This window comes from Ranitomeya variabilis, chromosome 1 (assembly GCF_051348905.1).
Source record: "Ranitomeya variabilis isolate aRanVar5 chromosome 1, aRanVar5.hap1, whole genome shotgun sequence".
NCBI classification, from domain to species: domain Eukaryota; kingdom Metazoa; phylum Chordata; class Amphibia; order Anura; family Dendrobatidae; genus Ranitomeya; species Ranitomeya variabilis.
This window is the reverse complement of record NC_135232.1, coordinates 1,140,195,729-1,140,215,366: the sequence shown is the minus strand read 5'-3', so window position 1 is coordinate 1,140,215,366 and position 19,638 is coordinate 1,140,195,729.

Sequence of the window (19,638 nt, the reverse complement as noted above, 5' to 3'; positions counted from 1 at the left end):
GGACCCAGAGTGACCCCTTCCACCAAATCGGGCCCAGAGTGACCCCGCCCACCAAATCGGACCCAGAGTGACCCCACCCACCAAATCGGACCCTGAGGTGCCCAGCCCACCAAATCAGACCCTGAGGTGCCCAGCCCACCAAATCGGACCGAGTGACCCCACCCACCAAATTCGTCCCTAAGGTGCCCCGCCCACCAAATCGGACCCAGAGTGGCTCCGCCCACCGAATCGGACCCAGAGTGGCCGCGCCCACAGAATCGGACCAAAAGTGACCCCGCCCACCGAATCGGACCTAGATTTACCCCGCCCACAAAATCAGACCCAGATTGACCCAACCCACCAAATCGGACCGGCTGAGGGGCACCCAAGTGTGAAAGTCTTGCAGGGGCAGCCCGGGCACCATTCCAAAGCACTATCTGTAGTTCCTTCAGGAAATACCCATCTAGTTATAGTGCTTTGGAACAAAGCACTATACTGTTATTCCACCGTGGTAAACTTCTTCTTATTATAGTGCTTTGGAACAAAGCACTATACTGTTATTCCATCGTGGTAAACTTCTTCTTATTATTATTCAGTCCGCAGTTAATGCGGCCCAAACCGCTTCACTCACAGACTCCAGTGAGGTGTCATTTCGAAGCCAGCGTCCCCAAGAGGTGTGCTAAGTATTTTTCGTGTCGATCGGATTTGTAGTTTTGGCGCAATTTGCGTTTGAAAAAAGTGTTTCAATGCATTTCAATAGGGAAATCTTCCCATACGTTTATAATGGGCCTGATTTCTGAGGCAATTTCTAAAAATAACTGCCACCTGGCTGATTAGCTCATTGATATGCGCAGTCAGACTCAGTTACTATGCCAACGCCTGCGAACTGTACCAAGACACAGTTTTGCCAGATAATATCAACTCTTAAAGTGACCCGCCCACCAAATCAGATCCCGAGGTGCGCAGCCCGCCAAATCGGACCCAGGGTGGCGGCGCCCGCCAAATCGGATCCAGGGTGGCGGCGCCCGCCAAATCGGACCCAGGGTGGCGGCGCCCGCCAAATCGGACCCAGGGTGGCGGCGCCCGCCAAATCGGACCCAGGGTGGCGGCGCCCGCCAAATCGGACCCAGGGTGGCGCCGCCCGCCAAATCGGACCCAGAGTGGCGCCGCCCACCAAATCGGACCCAGAGTGGCGCTGCCCACCAAATCGGACCCAGAGTGGCGCCGCCCACCAAATTGGACCCAGAGTGGCGCCGCCAGCCACATCGGACCCAGAGTGGCGCCGCCCGCCAAATTGGTCCCAGAGTGACCCCGCCCACCAAATCGGAACCAGAGTGGCCTCACCCCTTTAGGGGCTACAACAACCAAACCAGTGCCTGAGGGGCACCCAAGTGTGAAAGTCTTGCAGGGGCAGCCCGGGCACCATTCCAAAGCACTATATGTAGTTCCTTCAGGAAATACCCATCTAGTTATAGTGCTTTGGAACAAAGCACTATACTGTTATTCCACCGTGGTAAACTTCTTATTCTTATTATTCAGTCCGCACGTAATGCGGCCCGAACCGCTAAACTCACAGACTCCAGTGAGGTGTCATTTCGAAGCCAGCGTTCCTGAGAGGTGTGCTAAGTATTTTTCGTGCCGATCGGATTTGTAGTTTTTGCGCAATTTGTGTTTGAAAAAAGTCTTTCAATGCGTTTCAATAGGGAAATTGTCCCATACGTTTATAATGGGCTGGTTTCTGAGGCAATTTCTAAAAATAACTGCCACCTGGCTGATTAGCTCATTGATATGCGCAGTCAGACACAGTTACTATGCCAACGCCTATGAAGTCTACATCAGCCCACCAGGTCACAAGTTTTGTCAGATAATATCAGCTCTTAAAGTGACAGTACAGCACAATTCCAAACCACTATCTGTAGTCTTATGATTATTAGACTGTGGCCCGATTCTAACTCATCGGGTATTCTAGAATATGTATGTCCACGAAGTATATTGCACAGCCACGCAGTATACAGTGCAGAGCCGCGCAGTACACAGCGCAGAGCCGCGCAGTACACAGCGCAGAGCCGCGCAGTACACAGCGCAGAGCCGCGCAGTACAAAGCGCAGAGTCGCGCAGTATAAAGCGCAGAGCCGCGCAGTACACAGCGCAGAGCCGCGCAGTACACAGCGCAGAGCCGCGCAGTACACAGCGCAGAGCCGCGCAGTACAAAGCGCAGAGTCGCGCAGTATAAAGCGCAGAGCCCCGCAGTACACAGCGCAGAGCCGCGCAGTACACAGAGCAGAGCCGCGCAGTATACAGCGCAGAGCCGCGCAGTACACAGCGCAGAGCCGCGCAGTACACAGCGCAGAGCCGCGCAGTGCACAGCGCAGAGCCGCGCAGTACACAGCGCAGAGCCGCGCAGTACAAAGCGCAGAGTCGCGCAGTACACAGCGCAGAGCCGCGCAGTACAAAGCGCAGAGTCGCGCAGTACAAAGCGCAGAGCCACGCAGTACACAGCGCAGAGTCGCGCAGTACACAGCGCAGAGCCGCGCAGTACACAGCGCAGAGCCGCGCAGTACACAGCGCAGAGCCGCGCAGTACACAGCGCAGAGCCGCGCAGTACACAGCGCAGAGCCGCGCAGTACACAGCGCAGAGCCGCGCAGTACAAAGCGCAGAGTCGCGCAGTGCAAAGCGCAGAGCCGCGCAGTACACAGCGCAGAGCCGCGCAGTACACAGCGCAGAGCCGCGCAGTATACAGCGCAGAGCCGCGCAGTACACAGCGCAGAGCCGCGCAGTACACAGCGCAGAGCCGCGCAGTACACAGCGCAGAGCCGCGCAGTACACAGCGCAGAGCCGCGCAGTACACAGCGCAGAGCCGCGCAGTACAAAGCGCAGAGTCGCGCAGTATAAAGCGCAGAGCCGCGCAGTACACAGCGCAGAGCCGCGCAGTACACAGCGCAGAGCCGCGCAGTACACAGCGCAGAGCCGCGCAGTATACAGCGCAGAGCCGCGCAGTACACAGCGCAGAGCCGCGCAGTACAAAGCGCAGAGCCGCGCAGTACACAGCGCAGAGCCGCGCAGTACACAGCGCAGAGCCGCGCAGTACAAAGCGCAGAGCCGCGCAGTATAAAGCGCAGAGCCGCGCAGTACACAGCGCAGAGCCGCGCAGTACACAGCGCAGAGCCGCGCAGTATAAAGCGGAGAGCCGCGCAGTACACAGCGCAGAGCTGCGCAGTACACAGCGCAGAGCCGCGCAGTACACAGCGCAGAGCCGCGCAGTACACAGCGCAGAGCCGCGCAGTATACAGCGCAGAGCCGCGCAGTACACAGCGCAGAGCCGCGCAGTACAGAGCGCAGAGCCGCGCAGTATACCGCGCAGAGCCGTGCAGTGCACAGCGCAGAGCCGCGCAGTACACAGCGCAGAGCCGCGCAGTATAAAGCGCAGAGCCGCGCAGTATACAGCGCAGAGCCGCGCAGTACACAGCGCAGAGCCGCCCAGTATACAGCGCAGAGCCGCGCAGTACACAGCGCAGAGCCGCGCAGTACACAGCGCAGAGCCGCGCAGTACACAGCGCAGAGCCGCGCAGTACACAGCGCAGAGCCGCGCAGTATACAGCGCAGAGCCGCGCAGTATACAGCGCAGAGCCGCGCAGTATACAGCGCAGAGCCGCGCAGTACACAGCGCAGAGCCGCCCAGTATACAGCGCAGAGCCGCGCAGTATACAGCGCAGAGCCGCGCAGTACACAGCGTAGAGCCACGCAGTATACAGCGCAGAGCCGCGCAGTATACAGCGCAGAGCCGCGTAGTATACAGCGCAGAGCCCCGCAGTATACAGTGCAGAGCCCCGCAGTATACAGCGCAGAGCCGTGCAGTACACAGTGCAGAGCCGCGCAGTACACAGCGCAGAGCCGCGCAGTATACAGCGCAGACACGCAGTACACAGCACAGACACGCGCAGTACACAGCGCAGAGCCGCGCAGTACACAGCGCAGAGCCGCGTAGTATACAGCGAAGAGCCACGCAGTATATAGCGCAGAGCCGCGCAGTACAAAGCGCAGAGCCGCGCAGTATACAGCGCAGAGCCGTGTAGTATACAGCGCAGAGCCGCGTAGTATACAGCACAGAGCCACGCAGTATACAGCGCAGAGCCACGCAGTATACAGCGCAGAGCCACGTAGTTATACTGCCCAGTCACGTAGTATATTGTCCAGTCACATAGTATACTGCATATCCCTGTTAAAAAAAAAAAAAAGAATTAAAATAAAAAAGTTACATACTCACCTCCTGGAGCGGCCGGTATCTGATGGTTGTTGCACCTCCTAGAGCGGCCGGTACACGATGCTTGTTGCACCTGGAGTGGCCGGTACCCGATGCTTGTTGCGCGCTCCGGTCCCAAGAGTGCATTGCGGTCTCATGAGATGATGACGTAGCGGTGTTGTGAGACAGAAAGACGGAAGTGCCCTTAGACAATTAGATAGTAGATTACCCCGCTCACCAATTCGGAACCCGAGAGGCCCGGCCCACCAAATCGGACCCAGAGTGACCCCGCCCACCAAATCGGACCCAGAGTGACCCCGCCCACCAAATCGGACCCAGAGTGGCTCCGCCCACCAAATCGAACCCAGAGTGACCCCTTCCACCAAATCAGACCCAGAGTGACCCCTTCCACCAAATCGGACCCAGAGTGACCCCACCCACCAAATCGGACCCTGAGGTGCCCAGCCCACCAAATGAGACCCTGAGGTGCCCAGCCCACCAAATCGGACCGAGTGACCCCACCCACCAAATTGGTCCCTAAGGTGCCCGGCCCACCAAATCGGACCCAGAGTGGCTCCGCCCACCGAATCGGACCCAGAGTGGCCGCGCCCACAGAATCGGACCAAAAGTGACCCCGCCCACCGAATCGGACCTAGATTTACCCCGCCCACAAAATCAGACCCAGATTGACCCAACCCACCAAATCGGACCGCCTGAGGGGCACCCAAGTGTGAAAGTCTTGCAGGGGCAGCCCGGGCACCATTCCAAAGCACTATCTGTAGTTCCTTCAGGAAATACCCATCTAGTTATTCTTATTATTCAGTCCGCACGTAATGCGGCCCGAACCGCTAAACTCACAGACTCCAGTGAGGTGTCATTTCGAAGCCAGCGTTCCTGAGAGGTGTGCTAAGTATTTTTCGTGTCGATCGGATTTGTAGTTTTGGCGCAATTTGCGTTTGAAAAAAGTGTCTCAATGCGTTTCAATAGGGAAATTTTCCAATACGTTTATAATGGGCCTGATTTCTGAGGCAATTTCTAAAAATAACTGCCACCTGGCTGATTAGCTCATTGATATGCGCAGTCAGATCCAGTTACTATGCCAACGCCTACGAGCCCACTAGAAAACAGGTTTTGTCAGTCAGATAATATCAGCTCCTCTCTGTTATCAGCCATTCCCCTGTCCTGCTGTCAGTCTATTTCTCTCTGGTATCAGCCATTCCCCGTACTGCTGTCTATTTCTCTCTGTTATCAGCCATTCCCCGTCCTGCTGCCAGTCTATTTCTCTCTGTTATCAGCCATTCCCTTATCCTGCTGTCAGTCAGAGTGACCCGTCCCACCAAATTCGACCCAGAGTGACCCGGCCCACCAAATTGGACCCAGAGTGACCCGGCCCACCAAATTGGACCCAGAGTGACCCGGCCCACCAAATTGGACCCAGAGTGACCCGGCCCACCAAATTGGACCCGGAGTGACCCGGCCCACCAAATTGGACCCGGAGTGACCCGGCCCACCAAATTGGACCCAGTGTGGCGCGGCCCACCAAATCGGACCCAGAGTGGCAACGCCCGCCAAATCGGACCCAGTGTGGCGCCGCCCGCCAAATCGGACCGAGTGGCGCCACCCGCCAAATCGGACCCAGAGTGGCGCCGCCCGCCAAATCGGACCCGGTGTGGCGCCGCCCGCCGAATCGGACCCAGAGTGGCGCCGCCCGCCAAATCGGACCCAGAGTGGCGCCGCCCGCCAAATCGGACCCAGAGTGGCGCCGCCCGCCAAATCGGACCCAGAGTGGCGCCGCCCGCCAGATCGGACCCAGAGTGGCGCCGCCCGCCAAATCGGACCCAGAGTGGCGCCGCCCGCCAAATCGGACCCAGAGTGGCGCCGAACGCCAAATCGGACCCAGAGTGGTGCCGCCCGCCAGAGTGGCACCGCCCGCCAAATCAAACCCAGAGTGGCGCCGCCCGCCAAATCGGACCCAGAGTGGCGCCGCCTGCCAAATCGGACCCAGAGTGGCGCCGAATGCCAAATCGGACCCAGAGTGGCACCGCCCGCCAAATCGGACCCAGTGTGGCGCCGCCCGCCAAATCGGACCCAGTGTGGCGCCGCCCGCCAAATCGGACCCGGAGTGGCGCCGCCCGCCAGAGTGGCGCCGCCCGCCAAATCAGACCCGGAGTGGCGCCGCCCGCCAAATCGGACCCAGAGTGGCGCCGCCCGCCAAATCGGACCCAGAGTGGCGCCGCCCGCCAAATCGGACCCAGAGTGGCGCCACCCGCCAAATCGGACCCAGAGTGGCGCCGCCCGCCAAATCGGACCCAGAGTGGCGCCGCCCGCCAAATCGGACCCAGAGTGGCGCCGCCCGCCAAATCGGACCCAGAGTGGCGCCGCCCACCAAATCTGACCCGGAGTGGCGCCACCCGCCAAATCTGACCCTGAGTGGCGCCGCCCGCCAAATCGGACCAAGAGTGGCGCCGCCCGCCAAATCGGACCCAGAGTGGCGCCACCCGCCAAATCGGACCCAGAGTGGCGCCGCCCGCCAAATCGGACCCATAGTGGCGCCGCCCGCCAAATCGGACCCGGAGTGGCGCCACCCGCCAAATCGGACCCGGAGTGGCGCCACCCGCCAGAGTGGCGCCGCCCGCCAAATCGGACCCGGAGTGGCGCCGCCCGCCAAATCGGACCCAGAGTGGCGCCGCCCGCCAAATCGGACCCAGAGTGGCGCCGCCCGCCAAATCGGACCCAGAGTGGCGCCGCCCGCCAAATCGGACCCAGAGTGGCGCCGCCCGCCAAATCGGACCCAGAGTGGCGCCGCCCGCCAAATCGGACCCAGAGTGGCGCCGCCCGCCAAATCGGACCCAGAGTGGCGCCGCCCGCCAAATCGGACCTAGAGTGGCGCCGCCCGCCAAATCGGACCCAGAGTGGCGCCGCCCACCAAATCGGACCCAGAGTGGCGCCGCCCGCCAAATCGGACCCAGAGTGGCGCCGCCCGCCAAATCGGACCCAGAGTGGCGCCGCCCGCCAAATCGGACCCAGAGTGACCCGGGCCACCAAATCGGACCCAGAGTGACCCGGCCCACCAAATCGGACCCAGAGTGACCCGGCCCACCAAATCGGACCCAGAGTGACCCGGGCCACCAAATCGGACCCAGAGTGACCCGGGCCACCAAATCGGACCCAGAGTGACCCGGGCCACCAAATCGGACCCAGAGTGACCCGGGCCACCAAATCGGACCCAGAGTGACCCGGGCCACCAAATCGGACCCAGAGTGACCCGGGCCACCAAATCGGACCCAGAGTGACCCGGGCCACCAAATCGGACCCAGAGTGACCCGGGCCACCAAATCGGACCCAGAGTGACCCGGGCCACCAAATCGGACCCAGAGTGACCCCTTCCACCAAATCGAACCCAGAGTGACCCCTTCCACCAAATCGGACCCAGAGTGACCCCTTCCACCAAATCGGACCCGGAGTGACCCCGCCCACCAAATCGGACCCGGAGTGGCGCCGCCCACCAAATCGGACCCGGAGTGGCGCCGCCCGCCAAATCGGACCCGGAGTGGCGCCGCCCGCCAAATCGGACCCGGAGTGGCGCCGCCCGCCAAATCGGACCCGGAGTGGCGCCGCCCGCCAAATCGGACCCGGAGTGGCGCCGCCCACCAAATCGGACCCAGAGTAGCTACAACTACCAAAACAGCGACTGAGGGGCACCCAAGTGTGAAAGTCTTGCTGGGGCAACCCGGGCACCATTCCAAAGCACTATCTGTAGTTCCTTCAGGAAATACCCATCTAGTTATAGTGCTTTGGAACAAAGCACTATACTGTTATTCCACCGTGGTAAACTTCTTCTTATTATAGTGCTTTGGAACAAAGCACTATACTGTTATCCCACCGTGGTAAACTTCTTATTCTTATTATTCAGTCCGCACGTAATGCGGCCAGAACCGCTAAACTCACAGACTCCAGTGAGGTGTCATTTCGAAGCCAGCGTCCCCAAGAGGTGTGCTAAGTATTTTTCGTGCCGATCGGATTTGTAGTTTTTGCGCAATTTGTGTTTGAAAAAAGTCTTTCAATGCGTTTCAATAGAGAAATTTTCCTATACGTTTATAATGGGCTGGTTTCTGAGGCAATTTCTAAAAATAACTGCCACCTGGCTGATTAGCTCATTGATATGCGCAGTCAGACACAGTTACTATGCCAACGCCTATGAAATCTACATCAGCTCACCAGGTCACAAGTTTTGTCAGATAATATCAGCTCTTAAAGTGACAGTACAGCACAATTCCAAACCACTATCTGTAGTCTTATGATTATTAGACTGTGGCCCGATTCTAACTCATCGGGTATTCTAGAATATGCATGTCCACGTAGTATATTGCACAGCCACGCAGTATACAGTGCAGAGCCGTGCAGTACACAGCGCAGAGCCGCGCAGTACACAGCGCAGAGCCACGCAGTACACAGCGCAGAGCCGCGCAGTATAAAGCGCAGAGCCGCGCAGTACACAGCGCAGAGCCGCGCAGTACACAGCGCAGAGCCGTGCAGTACACAGCGCAGAGCCGCGCAGTATAAAGCGCAGAGCCGTGCAGTACACAGCGCAGAGCCGCGCAGTACACAGCGCAGAGCCGTGCAGTACACAGCGCAGAGCCGCGCAGTATAAAGCGCAGAGCCGTGCAGTACACAGCACAGAGCCGCGCAGTACACAGCGCAGAGCCGCGCAGTACACAGCGCAGAGCCGCGCAGTATAAAGCGCAGAGCCGCGCAGTACACAGCGCAGAGCCGCGCAGTACACAGCGCAGAGCCGTGCAGTACACAGCGCAGAGCCGCGCAGTTTAAAGCACAGAGCCGTGCAGTACACAGCGCAGAGCCGTGCAGTATACAGCGCAGAGCCGTGCAGTACACAGCGCAGAGCCGCGCAGTATAAAGCGCAGAGCCGTGCAGTACACAGCGCAGAGCCGCGCAGTACACAGCGCAGAGCCGCGCAGTACACAGCGCAGAGCCGCGCAGTATAAAGCGCAGAGCCGCGCAGTATAAAGCGCAGAGCCACGCAGTACACAGCGCAGAGCCGCGCAGTACACAGCGCAGAGCCGTGCAGTACACAGCGCAGAGCCGCGCAGTATAAAGCGCAGAGCCGTGCAGTACACAGCGCAGAGCCGCGCAGTACACAGCGCAGAGCCGTGCAGTACACAGCGCAGAGCCGCGCAGTATAAAGCGCAGAGCCGTGCAGTACACAGCGCAGAGCCGTGCAGTACACAGCGCAGAGCCATGCAGTACACAGCGCAAAGCCGCGCAGTATAAAGCGCAGAGCCGCGCAGTATAAAGCGGAGAGCCGCGCAGTACACAGCGCAGAGCCGAGCAGTACACAGCGCAGAGCCGCGCAGTAGACAGCGCAGAGCCGTGCAGTACAGAGCGCAGAGCCGCACAGTATAAAGCGCAGAGCCGCGCAGTATACCGCGCAGAGCCGTGCAGTACACAGCGCAGAGCCGCGCAGTACACAGCGCAGAGCCACGCAGTACACAGCGCAGAGCCGCGCAGTACACAGCGCAGAGCCGAGCAGTACACAGCGCAGAGCCGCGTAGTACACAGCGCAGAGCCGCGCAGTACACAGCGCAGAGCCGCGCAGTATACAGCGCAGAGCTGCGCAGTAGACAGCGCAGAGCCGCGCAGTACAGAGCGCAGAGCCGCACAGTATAAAGCGCAGAGCCGCGCAGTACACAGCGCAGAGCCGCGCAGTACACAGCGCAGAGCCGCGCAGTACACAGTGCAGAGCCGCACAGTACACAGCACAGAGCCGCGCAGTACACAGCGCAGAGCCACCCAGTATACAGCGCAGAGCCGCGTAGTATACAGCGCAGAGCCCCGCAGTATACAGTGCAGAGCCCCGCCGTATACAGCGCAGACACGCGCAGTACACAGCACGGACACGCGCAGTACACAGCGCAGAGCCGCGCAGTACACAGCGCAGAGCCGCGTAGTATACAGCGAAGAGCCACGCAGTATATAGCGCAGAGCCGCGCAGTACAAAGCGCAGAGCTGCGCAGAGCTGCGCAGTATACAGCGCAGAGCCGCGCAGTATACGGCGCAGAACGCGCAGTACACAGTGCAGAGCCGCGCAGTATACAGCGCAGAGCCGCGCAGTATACGGCGCAGAACGCGCAGTACACAGTGCAGAGCCGCACAGTACACAGCACAGAGCCGCGCAGTACACAGCGCAGAGCCACCCAGTATACAGCGCAGAGCCGCGCAGTACGCAGCGTAGAGCCACGCAGTATGCAGCGCAGAGCCGCGCAGTATACAGCGCTGAGCCGCGTAGTATACAGCGCAGAGCCCCGCAGTATACAGTGCAGAGCCCCGCAGTATACAGCGCAGACACGCGCAGTACACAGCACGGACACGCGCAGTACACAGCGCAGAGCCGTGCAGTACACAGCGCAGAGCCGCGCAGTATAAAGCGCAGAGCCGTGCAGTACACAGCACAGAGCCGCGCAGTACACAGCGCAGAGCCGCGCAGTACACAGCGCAGAGCCGCGCAGTATAAAGCGCAGAGCCGCGCAGTACACAGCGCAGAGCCGCGCAGTACACAGCGCAGAGCCGTGCAGTACACAGCGCAGAGCCGCGCAGTTTAAAGCGCAGAGCCGTGCAGTACACAGCGCAGAGCCGTGCAGTACACAGCGCAGAGCCGTGCAGTACACAGCGCAGAGCCGCGCAGTATAAAGCGCAGAGCCGTGCAGTACACAGCGCAGAGCCGCGCAGTACACAGCGCAGAGCCGCGCAGTACACAGCGCAGAGCCGCGCAGTATAAAGCGCAGAGCCGCGCAGTATAAAGCGCAGAGCCGCGCAGTACACAGCGCAGAGCCGCGCAGTACACAGCGCAGAGCCGTGCAGTACACAGCGCAGAGCCGCGCAGTATAAAGCGCAGAGCCGTGCAGTACACAGCGCAGAGCCGCGCAGTACACAGCGCAGAGCCGTGCAGTACACAGCGCAGAGCCGCGCAGTATAAAGCGCAGAGCCGTGCAGTACACAGCGCAGAGCCGTGCAGTACACAGCGCAGAGCCATGCAGTACACAGCGCAAAGCCGCGCAGTATAAAGCGCAGAGCCGCGCAGTATAAAGCGGAGAGCCGCGCAGTACACAGCGCAGAGCCGAGCAGTACACAGCGCAGAGCCGCGCAGTACAGAGCGCAGAGCCGCACAGTATAAAGCGCAGAGCCGCGCAGTATACCGCGCAGAGCCGTGCAGTACACATCGCAGAGCCGTGCAGTACAGAGCGCAGAGCCGCACAGTATAAAGCGCAGAGCCGCGCAGTATACCGCGCAGAGCCGTGCAGTACACAGCGCAGAGCCGCGCAGTACACAGCGCAGAGCCGCGCAGTACACAGCGCAGAGCCACGCAGTACACAGCGCAGAGCCAAGCAGTACACAGCGCAGAGCCGCGCAGTACACAGCGCAGAGCCGCGCAGTACACAGCGCAGAGCCGCGCAGTATACAGCGCAGAGCTGCGCAGTAGACAGCGCAGAGCCGCGCAGTACAGAGCGCAGAGCCGCACAGTATAAAGCGCAGAGCCGCGCAGTACACAGCGCAGAGCCGCGCAGTACACAGCGCAGAGCCGCGCAGTACACAGCGCAGAGCCGCGCAGTACACAGTGCAGAGCCGCACAGTACACAGCACAGAGCCGCGCAGTACACAGCGCAGAGCCACCCAGTATACAGCGCAGAGCCGCGCAGTACGCAGCGTAGAGCCACGCAGTATGCAGCGCAGAGCCGCGCAGTATACAGCGCTGAGCCGCGTAGTATACAGCGCAGAGCCCCGCAGTATACAGTGCAGAGCCCCGCAGTATACAGCGCAGACACGCGCAGTACACAGCACGGACACGCGCAGTACACAGCGCAGAGCCGCGCAGTACACAGCGCAGAGCCGCGTAGTATACAGCGAAGAGCCACGCAGTATATAGCGCAGAGCCGCGCAGTACAAAGCGCAGAGCTGCGCAGAGCTGCGCAGTATACAGCGCAGAGCCGCGCAGTATACGGCGCAGAACGCGCAGTACACAGTGCAGAGCCGCGCAGTACACAGCGCAGAGCCGTGCAGTACACAGCGCAGAGCCGCGCAGTACACAGCGCAGAGCCACGCAGTATACAGCGCAGAGCCGCGTAGTATACAGCGCAGAGCCGCGTAGTATACAGCGCAGAGCCACGCAGTATACAGCACAGAGCCACGCAGTATACAGCGCAGAGCCACGTAGTTATACTGCCCAGTCACGTAGTATATTGTCCAGTCACATAGTATACTGCATATCCCTGTTAAAAAAAAAAGAATTAAAATAAAAAAGTTACATACTCACCTCCTGGAGCGGCCGGTATCTGATGGTTGTTGCACCTCCTAGAGCGGCCGGTACACGATGCTTGTTGCACCTGGAGTGGCCGGTACCCGATGCTTGTTGCGCGCTCCGGTCCCAAGAGTGCATTGCGGTCTCACGAGATGATGACGTAGCGGTGTTGTGAGACAGAAAGACGGAAGTGCCCTTAGATAATTAGATAGTAGATTACCCCGCTCACCAATTCGGAACCCGAGAGGCCCGGCCCACCAAATCGGACCCCGAGGGGCCCGGCCCACCAAATCGGACCCAGAGTGACCCCGCCCCCTAAATCAGACCCAGAGTGACCCCGCCCACCAAATCGGACCCAGAGTGGCTCCGCCCACCAAATCGGACCCAGAGTGACCCCTTCCACCAAATCAGACCCAGAGTGACCCCTTCCACCAAATCGGACCCAGAGTGACCCCTTCCACCAAATCGGGCCCAGAGTGACCCCGCCCACCAAATCGGACCCAGAGTGACCCCACCCACCAAATCGGACCCTGAGGTGCCCAGCCCACCAAATCAGACCCTGAGGTGCCCAGCCCACCAAATCGGACCGAGTGACCCCACCCACCAAATTGGTCCCTAAGGTGCCCCGCCCACCAAATCGGACCCAGAGTGGCTCCGCCCACCGAATCGGACCCAGAGTGGCCGCGCCCACAGAATCGGACCAAAAGTGACCCCGCCCACCGAATCGGACCTAGATTTACCCCGCCAACAAAATCAGACCCAGATTGACCCAACCCACCAAATCGGACCGCCTGAGGGGCACCCAAGTGTGAAAGTCTTGCAGGGGCAGCCCGGGCACCATTCCAAAGCACTATCTGTAGTTCCTTCAGGAAATACCCATCTAGTTATAGTGCTTTGGAACAAAGCACTATACTGTTATTCCATCGTGGATAACTTCTTCTTATTATTATAGTGCTTTGGAACAAAGCACTATACTGTTATTCCACCGTGGTAAACTTCTTCTTATTCTTATTATTCAGTCCGCACGTAATGCGGCCCGAACCGCTAAACTCACAGACTCCAGTGAGGTGTCATTTCGAAGCCAGCGTTCCTGAGAGGTGTGCTAAGTATTTTTCGTGTCGATCGGATTTGTAGTTTTTGCGCAATTTGTGTTTGAAAAAAGTCTTTCAATGCGTTTCAATGGAGAAATTTTCCTATACGTTTATAATGGGCTGGTTTCTGAGGCAATTTCTAAAAATAACTGCCACCTGGCTGATTAGCTCATTGATATGCGCAGTCAGACACAGTTACTATGCCAACTCCTATGAAATCTACATCAGCTCACCAGGTCACAAGTTTTGTCAGATAATATCAGCTCTTAAAGTGACAGTACAGCACAATTCCAAACCACTATCCGTAGTCTTATGATTATAAGACGGTGGCCCGATTCTAACTCATCGGGTATTCTAGAATATGCATGTCCACGTAGTATATTGCACAGCCACGCAGTATACAGTGCAGAGCCGTGCAGTACACAGCGCAGAGCCGCGCAGTACACAGCGCAGAGCCGCGCAGTACACAGCGCAGAGCCGCGCAGTATAAAGCGCAGAGCCGCGCAGTACACAGCACAGAGCCGCGCAGTACACAGCGCAGAGCCGTGCAGTACACAGCGCAGAGCCGCGCAGTATAAAGCGCAGAGCCGTGCAGTACACAGCGCAGAGCCGCGCAGTACACAGCGCAGAGCCGTGCAGTACACAGCGCAGAGCCGCGCAGTATAAAGCGCAGAGCCGTGCAGTACACAGCGCAGAGCCGCGCAGTACACAGCGCAGAGCCGCGCAGTACACAGCGCAGAGCCGCGCAGTATAAAGCGCAGAGCCGCGCAGTACACAGCGCAGAGCCGCGCAGTACACAGCGCAGAGCCGTGCAGTACACAGCGCAGAGCCGCGCAGTTTAAAGCGCAGAGCCGTGCAGTACACAGCGCAGAGCCGCGCAGTACACAGCGCAGAGCCGTGCAGTACACAGCGCAGAGCCGCGCAGTATAAAGCGCAGAGCCGTGCAGTACACAGCGCAGAGCCGCGCAGTACACAGCGCAGAGCCGCGCAGTACACAGCGCAGAGCCGCGCAGTATAAAGCGCAGAGCCGCGCAGTATAAAGCGCAGAGCCGTGCAGTACACAGCGCAGAGCCGCGCAGTACACAGCGCAGAGCCGTGCAGTACACAGCGCAGAGCCGCGCAGTATAAAGCGCAGAGCCGTGCAGTACACAGCGCAGAGCCGTGCAGTACACAGCGCAGAGCCGCGCAGTACACAGCGCAGAGCCATGCAGTACACAGCGCAGAGCCGCGCAGTACACAGCGCAGAGCCGTGCAGTACACAGCGCAGAGCCGCGCAGTATAAAGCGCAGAGCCGTGCAGTACACAGCGCAGAGCCGCGCAGTACACAGCGCAGAGCCGTGCAGTACACAGCGCAGAGCCGCGCAGTATAAAGCGCAGAGCCGTGCAGTACACAGCGCAGAGCCGTGCAGTACACAGCGCAGAGCCGCGCAGTACACAGCGCAGAGCCATGCAGTACACAGCGCAAAGCCGCGCAGTATAAAGCGCAGAGCCGCGCAGTATAAAGCGGAGAGCCGCGCAGTACACAGCGCAGAGCCGAGCAGTACACAGCGCAGAGCCGCGCAGTAGACAGCACAGAGCCGTGCAGTACAGAGCGCAGAGCCGCACAGTATAAAGCGCAGAGCCGCGCAGTATACCGCGCAGAGCCGTGCAGTACACAGCGCAGAGCCGCGCAGTACACAGCGCAGAGCCGCGCAGTACACAGCGCAGAGCCGCGCAGTACACAGCGCAGAGCCGAGCAGTACACAGCGCAGAGCCGCGCAGTACACAGCGCAGAGCCGCGCAGTACACAGCGCAGAGCCGCGCAGTATACAGCGCAGAGCTGCGCAGTACACAGCGCAGAGCCGCGCAGTACAGAGCGCAGAGCCGCACAGTATAAAGCGCAGAGCCGCGCAGTACACAGCGCAGAGCCGCGCAGTACACAGCGCAGAGCCGCGCAGTACACAGTGCAGAGCCGCACAGTACACAGCACAGAGCCGCGCAGTACACAGCGCAGAGCCACCCAGTATACAGCGCAGAGCCGCGCAGTACGCAGCGTAGAGCCACGCAGTATGCAGCGCAGAGCCGCGCAGTATACAGCGCTGAGCCGCGTAGTATACAGCGCAGAGCCCCGCAGTATACAGTGCAGAGCCCTGCAGTATACAGCGCAGACACGCGCAGTACACAGCACTGACACGCGCAGTACACAGCGCAGAGCCGCGCAGTACACAGCGCAGAGCCGCGTAGTATACAGCGAAGAGCCACGCAGTATACAGTGCAGAGCCGCGCAGTATACAGCGCAGAACGCGCAGTACACAGTGCAGAGCCGCGCAGTACACAGCGCAGAGCCGTGCAGTACACAGCGCAGAGCCACGCAGTATACAGCGCAGAGCCACGCAGTATACAGCGCAGAGCCGCGTAGTATACAGCGCAGAGCCGCGTAGTATACAGCGCAGAGCCACGCAGTATACAGCACAGAGCCACGCAGTGTACAGCGCAGAGCCACGTAGTTATACTGCCCAGTCACGTAGTATATTGTCCAGTCACATAGTATACTGCATATCCCTGTTAAAAAAAAAAAAGAATTAAAATAAAAAAGTTACATACTCACCTCCTGGAGCGGCCGGTATCTGATGGTTGTTGCACCTCCTAGAGCGGCCGGTACACGATGCTTGTTGCACCTGGAGTGGCCGGTACCCGATGCTTGTTGCGCGCTCCGGTCCCAAGAGTGCATTGCGGTCTCACGAGATGATGACGTAGCGGTGTTGTGAGACAGAAAGACGGAAGTGCCCTTAGATAATTAGATAGTAGATTACCCCGCTCACCAATTCGGAACCCGAGAGGCCCGGCCCACCAAATCGGACCCCGAGGGGCCCGGCCCACCAAATCGGACCCAGAGTGACCCCGCCCCCTAAATCAGACCCAGAGTGACCCCGCCCACCAAATCGGACCCAGAGTGGCTCCGCCCACCAAATCGGACCCAGAGTGACCCCTTCCACCAAATCAGACCCAGAGTGACCCCTTCCACCAAATCGGACCCAGAGTGACCCCTTCCACCAAATCGGGCCCAGAGTGACCCCGCCCACCAAATCGGACCCAGAGTGACCCCACCCACCAAATCGGACCCTGAGGTGCCCAGCCCACCAAATCAGACCCTGAGGTGCCCAGCCCACCAAATCGGACCGAGTGACCCCACCCACCAAATTGGTCCCTAAGGTGCCCCGCCCACCAAATCGGACCCAGAGTGGCTCCGCCCACCGAATCGGACCCAGAGTGGCCGCGCCCACAGAATCGGACCAAAAGTGACCCCGCCCACCGAATCGGACCTAGATTTACCCCGCCCACAAAATCAGACCCAGATTGACCCAACCCACCAAATCGGACCGCCTGAGGGGCACCCAAGTGTCAAAGTCTTGCAGGGGCAGCCCGGGCACCATTCCAAAGCACTATTTGTAGTTCCTTCAGGAAATACCCATCTAGTTATAGTGCTTTGGAACAAAGCACTATACTGTTATTCCACCGTGGTAAACTTCTTCTTATTCTTATTATTCAGTCCGCACGTAATGCGGCCCGAACCGCTAAACTCACAGACTCCAGTGAGGTGTCATTTCGAAGCCAGCGTTCCTGAGAGGTGTGCTAAGTATTTTTCGTGTCGATCGGATTTGTAGTTTTTGCGCAATTTGTGTTTGAAAAAAGTCTTTCAATGCGTTTCAATGGAGAAATTTTCCTATACGTTTATAATGGGCTGGTTTCTGAGGCAATTTCTAAAAATAACTGCCACCTGGCTGATTAGCTCATTGATATGCGCAGTCAGACACAGTTACTATGCCAACTCCTATGAAATCTACATCAGCTCACCAGGTCACAAGTTTTGTCAGATAATATCAGCTCTTAAAGTGACAGTACAGCACAATTCCAAACCACTATCCGTAGTCTTATGATTATTAGACTGTGGCCCGATTCTAACTCATCGGGTATTCTAGAATATGCATGTCCACGTAGTATATTGCACAGCCACGCAGTATACAGTGCAGAGCCGTGCAGTACACAGCGCAGAGCCGTGCAGTACACAGCGCAGAGCCGCGCAGTACACAGCGCAGAGCCGCGCAGTATAAAGCGCAGAGCCGCGCAGTACACAGCGCAGAGCCGCGCAGTACACAGCACAGAGCCGTGCAGTACACAGCGCAGAGCCGCGCAGTATAAAGTGCAGAGCCGTGCAGTACACAACGCAGAGCCGCGCAGTACAAAGCGCAGAGCCGTGCAGTACACAGCGCAGAGCCGCGCAGTATAAAGCGCAGAGCCGTGCAGTACACAGCGCAGAGCCGCGCAGTACACAGCGCAGAGCCGCGCAGTACACAGCGCAGAGCCGCGCAGTATAAAGCGCAGAGCCGCGCAGTACACAGCGCAGAGCCGCGCAGTACACAGCGCAGAGCCGTGCAGTACACAGCGCAGAGCCGCGCAGTATAAAGCGCAGAGCCGCACAGTATAAAGCGCAGAGCCGCGCAGTACACAGCGCAGAGCCGTGCAGTACACAGCGCAGAGCCGCGCAGTATAAAGCGCAGAGCCGTGCAGTACACAGCGCAGAGCCGCGCAGTACACAGCGCAGAGCCGTGCAGTACACAGCGCAGAGCCGCGCAGTATAAAGCGCAGAGCCGTGCAGTACACAGCGCAGAGCCGTGCAGTACACAGCGCAGAGCCGCGCAGTACACAGCGCAGAGCCATGCAGTACACAGCGCAAAGCCGCGCAGTATAAAGCGCAGAGCCGCGCAGTATAAAGCGGAGAGCCGCGCAGTACACAGCGCAGAGCCGAGCAGTACACAGCGCAGAGCCGCGCAGTAGACAGCACAGAGCCGTGCAGTACAGAGCGCAGAGCCGCACAGTATAAAGCGCAGAGCCGCGCAGTATACCGCGCAGAGCCGTGCAGTACACAGCGCAGAGCCGCGCAGTACACAGCGCAGAGCCGCGCAGTACACAGCGCAGAGCCGCGCAGTACACAGCGCAGAGCCGCGCAGTACACAGCGCAGAGCCGAGCAGTACACAGCGCAGAGCCGCGCAGTACACAGCGCAGAGCCGCGCAGTACACAGCGCAGAGCCGCGCAGTATACAGCGCAGAGCTGCGCAGTACACAGCGCAGAGCCGCGCAGTACAGAGCGCAGAGCCGCACAGTATAAAGCGCAGAGCCGCGCAGTACACAGCGCAGAGCCGCGCAGTACACAGCGCAGAGCCGCGCAGTACACAGTGCAGAGCCGCACAGTACACAGCACAGAGCCGCGCAGTACACAGCGCAGAGCCACCCAGTATACAGCGCAGAGCCGCGCAGTACGCAGCGTAGAGCCACGCAGTATGCAGCGCAGAGCCGCGCAGTATACAGCGCTGAGCCGCGTAGTATACAGCGCAGAGCCCCGCAGTATACAGTGCAGAGCCCCGCAGTATACAGCGCAGACACGCGCAGTACACAGCACGGACACGCGCAGTACACAGCGCAGAGCCGCGCAGTACACAGCGCAGAGCCGCGTAGTATACAGCGAAGAGCAACGCAGTATATAGCGCAGAGCCGCGCAGTACAAAGCGCAGAGCTGCGCAGAGCTGCGCAGTATACAGCGCAGAGCCGCGCAGTATACAGCGCAGAACGCGCAGTACACAGTGCAGAGCCGCGCAGTACACAGCGCAGAGCCGTGCAGTACACAGCGCAGAGCCGCGCAGTACACAGCGCAGAGCCACGCAGTATACAGCGCAGAGTCGCGTAGTATACAGCGCAGAGCCGCGTAGTATACAGCGCAGAGCCACGCAGTATACAGCACAGAGCCACGCAGTATACAGCGCAGAGCCACGTAGTTATACTGCCCAGTCACGTAGTATATTGTCCAGTCACATAGTATACTGCATATCCCTGTTAAAAAAAAAAAAAGAATTAAAATAAAAAAGTTACATACTCACCTCCTGGAGCGGCCGGTATCTGATGGTTGTTGCACCTCCTAGAGCGGCCGGTACACGATGCTTGTTGCACCTGGAGTGGCCGGTACCCGATGCTTGTTGCGCG